Raw genomic sequence first — 13,019 nt, forward strand, 5'->3', positions numbered from 1 at the left:
AGGTCCAGGAGATCACGCGTGAGCGCCCACCGTGCCGAGCTGCGCGAATGAGGCGTGTCGATCGCCCTCTTTTACTGACAGGCCCCCGACGAGATCAGACGCATTGGCCGGTTGCCTCCGTGCACTTTTCGAGCCCTGGCTCAATCTGTTTGCGCCTTAGGGCCACTAAACTCACATAAGGTCAATCAGTAAATGTTTTCTCAATAAACTGGAGGCAGTTTGCCGACCGAAGTTGAAAAATTAACACTTGTTCTTTTTTAGACCCCACTTCCACCTCAGCCACATCCTGACATGCACAACACTATCCATTTACCGATTCTGACAGAAGTGTAGCGTCACTGCCAAACTTAAAAGCATTTATTGATGTGTTTCGGTTGCGTAAAACAGAACACTGAATAAAGTATGATTCTTCCATCAACTATTAAAGAATTTTGTGAGTTATTGCTGAAATTGCTGAAATAGGATTGTGGCAAAATTTAGTAATCAAAATTATATAAGTCATTAAATGGGATATATATCAACATTGCAGTTATTATCATTGTAATATGGTAAATTAGCTGGTGTGGTTTAGAGAAAATATTACAGTTTTTGGAGTTCTGATAGAATAAACTGGAACAGAAGTACACTTCGAGATGACTAAGGATTTGTCAGGCAGAGCAGCTATTTAAATGTCTTCATTTTAAATGGTCCATTACATCTTTTTACTGCACATAGAAAGCTATATCGGCAGAGAATTTTGTGTTAAAATAGATAACATAATACAAAATGTTAACATTTCATTACTATTAAGCAGGCAGCCAACAGTGTACGTTTGCATATGGCTTTGATTAGAAATCTGATGGGATTGTCTCTACAGTATTGTTTTAAACGTGAATATTTACTCAAAATTCAGATAAACTAAGCTTACATGTGTATTAGAATTCAGTGTATGGTGCATATCTCGCTAAAGCTTCTAGTCAACTTCGTCAAGAAACCGAAATTTCATATTTCAGTGGAAAAATTCGTAGTACCTAGTTAGGTTATAGACCATCTTATCGCAGTACGCAAGTTTAAATGGACACTTAAGCCAAACACTAACTCTCATGCTTAAGAATCGGCATTATGAATCTTACTTCTCAATGATTGCTTATCCAGATCAAAGTGACTGACATGTATGTCATCAGCTCATGTCGTGCCGAATGCGAGTCGCTAATTTTACATTCTGGCTGAAAGAAAAATAAGTGATCCATCATACATGTAATGCAAAAGGTACCTCCAAACTCTGGAACACAACGATCCTTCCCACGTTCTCCACATGTTACGACGTGTAAACATGTGCCCAAAAAAGACATAAAAAAAGACAGAAACTTAGAAATACTTTAGATTTAGCTAGAAAACTGGCAGTGCTTCAAAATTGTTAAACGTGCATGGCAATGGATGTACATCCAAATTTGCTTCTCCCTGTCTCTCGATCCATCTCCTTTCCCATATTTCTTTGTCCATCTCCTCCGCCTCCTCTCTTTATCGATTACCTCCTCCCTATCTCTCTGTTACCTCCTCCCCATTCTCTATGTCCATCTAATCCTCCCCCTGTCTCTGTCCATATCCGCCTTCCCCACACTAGACGTACGTTTCCTCACCGCTTGTCTGTTCGCCTTCTCTTCCCAACTCTCTCTGACTTTCAACTTTGTTTATTGGTATTCCGAAATGAACGTTGATTGAAAACTGAAGTAGTTTTAAATGAAATCCGTTGGGATCATTGCTATATGGGGTATGAGAGAGACCTCTACAGCTGCTGAATATGTGAGGATAGTAGCTTCAGTGACAATATTTGGCATTATTTAAATCTGCATAAGGCTGTGATTACAGAGTTTCAGAAGATTCAGATCCTGTGGTACTATTTTAATCTTAAGCCAATATGCCACAAACATAACTTCTCTGTTTTCAGTTAAAATAGACTGCGAGGAAGAAAAAAACAGAATTATTGTGCATACAATTTTTGTTTACAGGTATATATAGGGGGAAAGAATATGTGTAGAACAAAAAATGTGTCTAATGGTTTAAATGCCCTGATAAAACATACCTGAGGAGGGAAACGAAACCACACGTTTTCACATTTTTATTGCGATCTGTTTTAACAACATCCTTGTACATTGTTATATATATATATATATATATATATATATATATATATATATATATATATATATATATATATATATACAACCTGTGGTAATTTAAATGTTTATTAGAGTACTGAGCAAAAATTTGTAGAAAATCGGTCAATAACATTACGAGATATTTGCTGACAATATTTACTTACTATACGTTATACATACATTTATATACTTCATACATTTAAAGATACTATATCCATATGTATAGTAGAATATCATGTACAAATCTCAAGTAACTTGGACACGAACTTTTCGAGATTTCGGGTAACAAGGTTAAGCAACATTTTGTTACTATATAATAGTACAGGTAACCTGTCATTAGGTTATGAATCATTTTTGTAGTGAGCAACTGTAGCGGGACTTTGAATTTCACCGTGCTACACTCGTTCCCTCACATAAAAAATATCCCGTCGCAGCGGTATGAGCGCTCGGCGGCAGAGAAACTACTAAAATTGTAACTCTTTTTTTGTTTTCTATTGTTTTCTTAATTGTCTCTTAAAACTTATTAATGTGTAGACATTGTGGAAGTTGTTATGAAATTCGGAGGATGAAGAGAAGCAACTAAAATAAATTGTAATTAAGATCAAAATGGTTCAAATGGCTCTGAGCACTATGGGACTCAACTGCTGAGGACATTAGTCCCCTAGAACTTAGAACTAGTTAAACCTAACTAACCTAAGGACATCACAAACATCCATGCCCGAGGCAGGATTCGAACCTGCGACCGTAGCGGTCTTGCGGTTCCAGACTATTTAAGATCAAGACGGTTTTGTATACATTAGAAATTCCTGTACAATGAAACTTATTGCAAGATTTCGGAGCAGACTTTTCGCGCAGAAATGAAGTTGGAGATTTTTGAAGACCTGGACGCCGCATGAAAGAAGAAAAGTTTACCTGGTAAAGGATGAACTTTTATCTACGTCATTTCCCCCTGTCAGTTACATTTTGTTATTCTCTGTTCTTTTTCAATACTTTTTGTAGTGAAAATTGGTTTAACTTTTTCTCAAAAACGCCACAAGGACCACCCCAACAATAGGTTTTCTGTAATACGAAGTCCGATTTGCTTTCCAATCTTTCCTTTTCTTTTCTTTTCTCTTTTTCTTTTTTATTTTCCACTACAACTGGCGACTGTGACAGGACGCAAATTTCGGATGTGTCGTTTTTGAGCAAATTTGAAACTTTAATTTGTATTTTTTCCCAACTGAGAATATCCAAAAATCCTGAACTTTAAAGGGTAACTACAACACCAACATTATTGTACCTAAGCAAATGATCATTGTAAAGAATTTTTGCAACTAATTCAATCTGTTTTTCTTTATATGGGCATATATTGATGCAAAACTTATTTTGAGACCTTTTGGTGATTATCTGATGGAGATGTATTAAGAAAATCCATATTTTGACGAATACGATTTACGCAGAAGTGATTGACCAGCCTCTGCAGGACAGAAAATTTAATGGTGAGTCACCCAATTATGTTTCATTCAAGCATTCAATAGCCAACTGCAGAATCCATTTTTCCCTTTCCACACATCCTATAGTTTTCTTCTAGATGTTTCCAAAATTATCTCTCTCTATTGTAGTTTGTGGTAATTATAGTATTGTTATAGCTGCATATGAAGATCGTGAGTTTGACCGCCAAACAGTCATTTGTTACGAAAAATTTTGTCCGCCCTGCTGCATCTTTCTCAACCATTGTTTGCAACAGAGCAATCATTTACATTGACGAGAAAATATTTCAACCTAAATTTGAGTCAAATTTTTATTAATCAGACTCATATTATTCCCTTTTGAGTTACGATTATACATCCTATTACAATGGAACGCGGTAAGGTAGAGATAGTTTTGGCAGATGAGTTAAGTGAACTAGATTCATCGTGCAACTAACAAGAAAGTCCGCGTTTCCCTCCATGGACGAGTTCACAGATCAATGCAATGATTTTGCCTCAAACTCGCAACATTTGTGATAATACACAGATGGCGACTTTAAATGACGAAATGTGGAATGGACGCGAGACTAGACCGTCAGCGCCATTGCTAACATCAATGTCAGAACTGAATATGAGACAAATTCAGCAATGTGACACAAATCGGACACAGGAAACTGACAAACTGGACCGACTATTAGAGTTATTTGCAGACATGAAACGAGACGCTAGTCAGAAAATTGACATATTAAACCACACTATGACCGAAAATTTTGAACGAACGACAAAACAGATGGCAGAATTAAATAACACCTCTCAACAGCTCAGCCAGCGATTTGAGACATTGTCCAATCGAGTCACTAAACAGGAAGAAACTTTGGTTACATTCACACATGAAACAAAAAACAATATCACCTGATGTGAGGATCAGTTAACTCAAATAGTTAATGTGCAGCAGGAAGTGCACACTCGTGTGGAAGAGTTAACTCAGGCCCACACTTCAGCTAGCTCCACCCAAGAAAAGCTGACAGAAGAAGTGGGAAATGTTACCCAACAGCTCACAATGGTAGTTCTTGAACAAACCCACCTCAAAGAAAAGATAGAGAAATTAGAAGATCGAGCGGACCTCGCGTCACTAAACAACGACACCAACATGGCCGAAAGAATTGTACACGAATGTAAATTGTGTGATGACTATCTGGACAAAAAACTTGAAACAATTACACAGGATATACTTTCAAAAGCAAAGACACATGTTAAAGGCGAGACAAAACACATACAAGACGAAGTGACAAAATTACGAGACAGTGTCGTGCCGTGTTTGGTGATTGGTGCAAACGCATCGTCAGGGAACGACAAAACAGCTAAAACCATGGCTAATGACACAGACAGAACACCTATTGTGGAATCACCTATTTCCAATCAAAATTACAATGTGCCGCCTTCTTTTCCACCAAACGAGCAATAATACGATACAACACCTAGAGTAGCAAGTGACACAAACCACATCAATACAGTTATGCCAACCGGCATGGCCGATGACACGTTTGTAAGACATGGGTATTTCCAGACATTTTCCAGTGAGGACAAGCACAAAGTCCACCCTATTGTGTTTATTAGATCATTTGACGGTGTTTTTCCACGTAGTTGGTCAGAAGTCGATCAAATCAGATACGTCACCAATCTCATGAGAGGACGAGCAGCTAAGTGGGGTGCCGCTATGAAACGGCGGTGCCTTACGTTTGAACAGTTCGAACAAGCCTTCTTGGACGAATTCTGGTCCGAGAATGAGCAACAGAGTCTAAGGAGAGAAGTGTGCAACCCCGAGACCTATGACCCTAAAAAAAGAGACATTAAGACAATACTTTGAAAAGTACCTAGACAAGACACTGTACTGGTCCAAACCAGCCGACTTGCCAGCGATAATTGACACTTTAAAGAGCCACTTACCCTTTCCATACCGAGACAGATTTATAGGAGTACCGGAGAATGACATTAAGACTTTCTTAAACTACTTAGATCAAAAGGACGTAGTTTACAGAGGCGATTCACGCCATTCAAATTTTACTCATATTGGTAACCAAAATCAGCACCCACCCAAAAGGAACCGTAGTGACGGTGGTTGGTGGAACCATCCGTCCGCGCCGCGACACAATACGATGCCTGCGCGCGAAAAATATTCAAATGGAAACGTGTATGACAGTAGGAACAACCGCAGAAATTCGTGGAATAATAATAACAACAATAATTATCACCCATATCAAAATGGTAACTACAAGCAAAATGAAAATTACAGACAGTACAACAACAACAACAACAATAGGAGACGTGAGAATTACCTGTACAATCCGGGCAACTTTGACAGGAACATGACATATAACAGACATAATTACCACCAAAACAATAACAATCCTAACAATCACCGACAGAATGTGTGAAACACACAAAATTCGCGCATGACAAATCATAACCCTCCACTTAATCCACCACTGTTCCCCAGTACAGTCATGCACTCCCCGCCACGAAGTAGCAATAACAATTGCGGCGCACCATCAGCTGACGCGTGGGCCCCAACCGGCCGGAATGTAAACATAGTGGAGCCGGTCAATGAACCCGGCCAAACACAGCAGACGACGGAAAACAGTCGACGACCGAGCTAAGCGCTCGTGCTTGGGTCGTGAGGTGCTGTAAGAGCGTAATGGCTGAGACGGTTTGTTTCCTCAGGTACGACGACAAAATGACTGCAAAACAGGAATTAACAAACCTATCAGGTTGATGACCTTATTCTTTTGCGTTCACATCCCAAGTCTACAAAAATAAAACAACTGAACAGAAAATGGCATCTATTATATTCAGGTCCTTTCAGAATAGCAAGCATATCTCACCCAGGTTGTTACTCCCTAGAATACCCGTTATCTCACAAGCCCAGGGGGCTACATCTCCACAGACATTTGAAAACCGTTGTGCACTAAAACAACATAATATAGTGATAACTAAGTTGAACATGAGCAAGTTGCTGTGAAAACGAGATCGTAAATATTTGTATTGAATACACGAACATTAAGTTATACAGCCTAAGAGCACAAACATTCATTTATGGAAATTATATACTGCAGTTACACTTGTATACATAATTATGAAGTGAATGTAAACCCAGGTGAGTACACTTACTGAATGAGAAAAGATATTCATATAGGAATGAGATCTACACAGGTTACATTTGTTGTTAATTGTAAATTATATGGTGAATCAACAATTAGTTAGTTATTTCAGGACACTCTAATGACAGGAGGTAATAGCTATTGAGATCAGTAATGACATAGGTATGTAGCAGAATGAATGAGGATGTAAGAATGAATGATCAGTATGGATGACTTAATTTTTAAGTTAATATAAGAAGGTAAGTTACTGTGAAGTAGTTGATGGAGACAAGAGATTATTTGAGGAAAATATTATTGGAGTTTTATGAGAATGGAAGTGCCAAATGGCCCCACGTATGTGATATATTAATGTTTGATGAGGAATATGTTTAATGTATATATATATATATATATATATATATATATATATATATATATATATATATATATATATATATACTCCTGGAAACTGAAATAAGAACACCGTGAATTCATTGTCCCAGGAAGGGGAAACTTCATTGACACATTCCTCGGGTCAGATACATCACATGATCACACTGACAGAACCACAGGCACATAGACACAGGCAACAGAGCATGCACAATGTCGGCACTAGTACAGTGTATATCCACCTATCGCAGCAATGCAGGCTGCTATTCTCCAATGGAGACGATCGTAGAGATGCTGGATGTAGTCCTGTGGAACGGCTTGCCATGCCATTTCCACCTGGCGCCTCAGCTGGACCAGCGTTCGTGCTGGACGTGCAGACCGCGTGAGACGACGCTTCATCCAGTCCCAAACATGCTCAATGGGGGACAGATCCGGAGATGTTGCTGGCCAGGGTAGTTGACTTACACCTTCTAGAGCACGTTGGGTGGCACGGGATACATGCGGACGTGCATTGTCCTGTTGGAACAGCAAGTTCCCTTGCCGGTCTAGGAATGGTAGAACGATGGGTTCGATGACGGTTTGGATGTACGGTGCACTATTCAGTGTCCCCTCGACGATCACCAGGGGTGTACGGCCAGTGTAGGAGATCGCTCCCCACACCATGATGCTGGGTGTTGGCCCTGTGTGCCTCGGTCGTATGCAGTCCTGATTGTGGCGCTCACCTGCACGGCGCCAAACACGCATACGACCATCATTGGCACCAAGGCAGAAGCGACTCTCATCGCTGAAGACGACACGTCTCCATTCGTCCCTCCATTCACGCCTGTCGCGACACCACTGGAGGCGGGCTGCACGATGTTGGGGCGTGAGCGGAAGACGGCCTAACGGTGTGCGGGACTGTAGCCCAGCTTCATGGAGACGGTTGCGAATGGTCCTCGCCGATACCCCATAAGCACCAGTGTCCCTAATTTGCTGGGAAGTGGCGGTGCGGTCCCCTACGGCACTGCGTAGGATCCTACGGTCTTGGCGTGCATCCGTGCGTCGCTGCGGTCCGGTCCCAGGTCGACGGGCACGTGCACCTTCCGCCGACCACTGGCGACAACATCGATGTACTGTGGAGACCTCACGCCCCACGTGTTGAGCAATTCGGCGGTACGTCCACCCGGCCTCCCGCATGCCCACTATACGCCCTCGCTCAAAGTCCGTCAACTGCACATACGGTTCACGTCCACGCTGTCGCGGCATGCTACCAGTGTTAAAGACTGCGATGGAGCTCCGTATGCTACGGCGAACTGGCTGACACTGACGGCGGCGGTGCACAAATGCTGCGCAGCTAGCGCCATTCGACGGCCAACACCGTGGTTCCTGGTGTGTCCGCTGTGCCGTGCGTGTGATCATTGCTTGTACAGCCCTCTCGCAGTGTCCGGAGCAAGTATGGTGGGTCTGACACACCAGTGTCAATGTGTTCTTTTTTCCATTTCCAGTAGTGTATAATGATGAATATGTGAGTGAGGAATGAGTGAGAATGTTTTGGTAATATTGTGCTACATAGAGAAGTGAGTAAACAGTCTACATCTTCAAGATTATATAAGAAATACAGTTTGAAAGAAAACATTTGTGATGAGTTAGAACACGTGAGTACCAGGCGTTAAAGGTGAATCTATTTACAGTGCCCTCGAAAATGAACGAATGCAAGAAAAGCAGAGTGAACATAATGATGATTACAGCTGTTGAAAGAAGTGTAATAAGAATGTGACTCGTAAACACATAAGCTTTAATTTATTTCAGAAGTGTAACTTAGCAACCTTCCGTTAAGTTTTGTTAAGCCATTGTGGGGAAGAAAACATTTATAGTTCGTGTTCAGACAGGAGAATGATATTTTAAGGAACTTAAGGTGGAAGAAACATAGTTTTTACACAGCCCTAATGTAAATACATTTGTATAAATTTTTTTTACGAAAGTGAGATTTAGTGCCATGTTAGCCTTTATTATACTTATACTTACATCTGACAGAAAACCCTGAGGAAGCAAGAGATAGGAGAGTTACTAAGGCTGTTTTTTGCGACTCGTACAACACCTCCATTTAAGCGAACAGATGACAAAATTACATCTATGTTGAAGACAACATTTGACTTTTCGGGTAATGCAAGGTAAGTGCAAAGGAGCAGTGACCATCCGTGCAACCAACGTCGAGCAACGGACACTGAGAAAGAGACATTTTACTGTCAATTATAATACTATGTTCTTTATTTATGTTTTATAGAAAGAAATGATATATATGTATATATATACACACCACATACATGTTGTTTAACCTTCACTAAAGTAGAAGAAAGTTCATGGTTGAACTCTTGAGAGGAAATTTGATATGTTGTTATATAATACACAATATGAGAGAGACAATCTCTGTGAGATGTATTTTCCATTTGTATAGACGCTATCCACAAGATGTGGAGATATCGAGGAAGTACTGAGCAGCTATGTGATTTACTCATGCAAGGATTTGTTAATGTGTAATACACTTAGTCATATGGACAGTCAGAACACAAACAGAGAATCTGTCATGTTGTTACACTACACAGACTTGACGTAAGGACACTTACATTTACCTATGATTTGGTAAATTGTAAGCACCTCCTTTCACACACCCTTTGAAGGTGATGCAAACGTTATAATGTATTATGTTCTCTTTTTATGCAGTAGCTGTAGGATTTGGTAGTTTATAGGTAGTGAATAGTTTCTTCCATTCTATCTTTCTTTCTTTCTCCATTATCCAACCACCTCCTGCAGCTGGGTATTGTTTGTTTATGGAATGTAAGAATATATTGTGTGACAGTAAACTTTCAGGTATGAATAAAAAGTCATGAATATTGATGGCATTACAAGCCTGGTCAACCACTAGCCAAGATATGGAATCAAAAGAAAGAAAGAAATAATAAACGAAGGAAAGCCCATGCTTTAAACATTAAGTCTTATATCCCTTGGCACGCCAAAACCTTAATGAAGAAAATGAAAATGACCATAAATACCCCAATAAAAAAAGCCAATAGGACTTAGTATAATTTTTTAGTGTAAATATTTCACATGCAGATTCTTGTAAATTTATAAGTATTTGTATATGTGTTAAAACTTTGCGTATTGTCAACATATTTTGAAATGTGACCACGAAATGTAAGCTTTCAGAATTAACGATGTAAACATGCTTGGACAAAGTGAACTTTGTTAAAATGTAAATATGGCAAAAAAGTATTGCAAACTGTGTTAAACTGTGAACGTTATAAACGGCGAATAAACAACATGTGCAGCAAGTGCGACAAATAGTTCTGCAGCAACAATTCTGTTCTGTCAATGAGACGTTTTGAGAATGGAGGGGACAAATACTATCATTTTCCATGAGTTTAAGTTGTTGTTGTAACGTGTAAGAAAACGTTTCTGACGGTGTCGACTGGAATGAACTGAAATTCTGAAGAGTGCATTGACAAGTGAGCAAAAGTGTATCAAGAGCTTATAAACAAATCGGACTGCAGTTATAAGACTCAAAGTGCATGAAGAGGTAGTAATGGTAAAGAAGGATGAAATCCCTTTACATAACGTGGAAAAGGAAAAGTACGCATGGAAGATGGACCCACGATAATAGCATCATTTTTCATTTGACAGTTCACATTTATTTACAGAAAACATTACACTTGTAAACGGAATATAATAGTCAGTCAAAGTATGAGCAAAAGGACCCCTTTTTTTTTCAAACAATTGGTTTCAACCACTGATCAAAGGCCCCAAGCCTCAACGACAAATCGTCATTTGTGGCTCATAAAAATATTTTAAGAAAAGATACTTAAATTAATTTCAGTCTTAATCGGACTATCTTTTGAAAGGAACATCTGGAGCTCCAATTACTGAATCCAAATATCCAGTCTTCAGGTCAGACCGGCCATGAAAGGTAAGTGCCAACAGTTATGATCCACCAAGATTTTCTTTTCCACACAAACAGTGAATACAATATGAATGTGATGGCAAAATAATTAGGAAAACATATCAAACATTGACCACTAATGAAAGTAAGTTCAAAAATGGTTCAAATGGCTCTGAGCACTATGGGACTTAACTACTGTTGTCATCAGTCCCCTAGAACGTAGAACTACTTAAACCTAACTAACCTAAGACATCACACATATCCATGCCCGAGGCACGATTCGAACCTGCGACCGTGGCAATCGCGCGGTTCCGAACTGCGCGCCTAGAACCGCTAGACCACCGTGGCCGGCAATGAAAGTAGGCTCAAAGCTTCCAACTATTAGCACAATATGTACAGACTGAAATAGTTTGATTTAGAAAATATGAAGGTTAATCTCAAATTGGATATACCCATTTCAAGAGACACACACAATAATTGGCAGGGAACTTTAACGTAAGTGCTTGTAAATAAGAGCGTAGGCTAAGCAAACGTAAGAAATACGCTGCTAGAGCGAGCGGCTCTACTAACAAGGGAACCTTCCCATCACACCCCCCTAAGATTTAGTTATAAGTTGGCATAGTGGACAGGCCTTGAAAAACGGAACACCAATCAATCGAGAAAACAGGAAGAAGTTGTGTGGAACTATGAAAAAAATAAGCAAAATATAAACTGAGTAGTCTATGCACAAGATAGGCAACATCAAGACTATAAGAGCTAAGGAGTGCCGTGGTCCCGTGGGTAGCGTGAGTGGCTGCGGAACGAGAGGTCCTTGGTTGAAGTCCTGCCTCGAGTGAATAGTTTACTTTTTTATCTTCGCAAAGTTATGATCTGTCCGTTCGTTCATTGACGTCTCTATTCACTGTAATAAGTTTAGCGTCTGTGTTTTGCGACCGCACCGCAAAACCGTGCGATTAGTAGACGAAAGGACCTGCCTCTCCAATGGGAACGGAAAACATTTCATCGCAAGGTCATAGGTCAACCGATTCCTCCACCGGAAAACACGTCTGATATATTCTATACGACACTGGTGATGGCATGTGCGTCACATGACAGGAATATGTTGTAGACCCACCTAACTTGTGAACTTGGCGAATGGGTAAAAAGATTCTTCTACCTTGCCCGATTTAGGTTTTCTTGTGAATGTGATAATCACTCCCAAAAAGTGATGAAAACATAATGGACGGACAGATAATAATAGTCTGAAAATAAAAAAATTAAAATTTTTACTCAAGGGAAGACTTGATCCAATGACTTCTTGTTCCGCAGCCGCTCATGCTAACCACGGGACCACGGCGCTCCCTAGCTTATATTGTCCTAGATGTAGCATATCTTGCACATGGACTACTCAGTTTGTTTATGTTGCTTATGTTTGTATATGTTGCTTATTTTTTTCATAGTTCCACATAACTTCTTCCTGTTTTCTCGATTGATCTGTGGTCCATTTTTCGAGGCCTATCCACTATGCCAACTTATAACTAAATCTGAGGGGGGTGCGATGGGGAGGTTCCCTTGTAAGGAAATGCCAGGCAGACACGAACACCGCTGTAAACCCCACGCCTTTGCAAAAACAGACATATTGTCTTATGGGATAACAGCAATCAGTGATTTTATAATGTTACTTAAAATCCGTCTTGATTGCAAATTTTTTTATTATTCATATGACCGGTTTCGGTTCATTCAGAACCATCTTCAGATCTGTAAAAATAATTATACTAATTTACTATTTCACGAAAGCAAATCTTTTTCATCCTATCTAATCAACATCAAATGTACCAGGACGTACCTGATATTTCAGTTACAGGAGTAACCCGTCCAAATCCAGCAACTTTCACATGCTACGTCACATAAAATTGGTTGGCAGACTGCCCGTCATTTATATTAATTATAACACTATTACCGACAGGTGGCGTCTGGTACATTTGTTACATTCCATTTGCACATACTGTATTCA

This window comes from Schistocerca americana, chromosome 6 (genome assembly GCF_021461395.2).
Source record: "Schistocerca americana isolate TAMUIC-IGC-003095 chromosome 6, iqSchAmer2.1, whole genome shotgun sequence".
Lineage (NCBI taxonomy): Eukaryota > Metazoa > Arthropoda > Insecta > Orthoptera > Acrididae > Schistocerca > Schistocerca americana.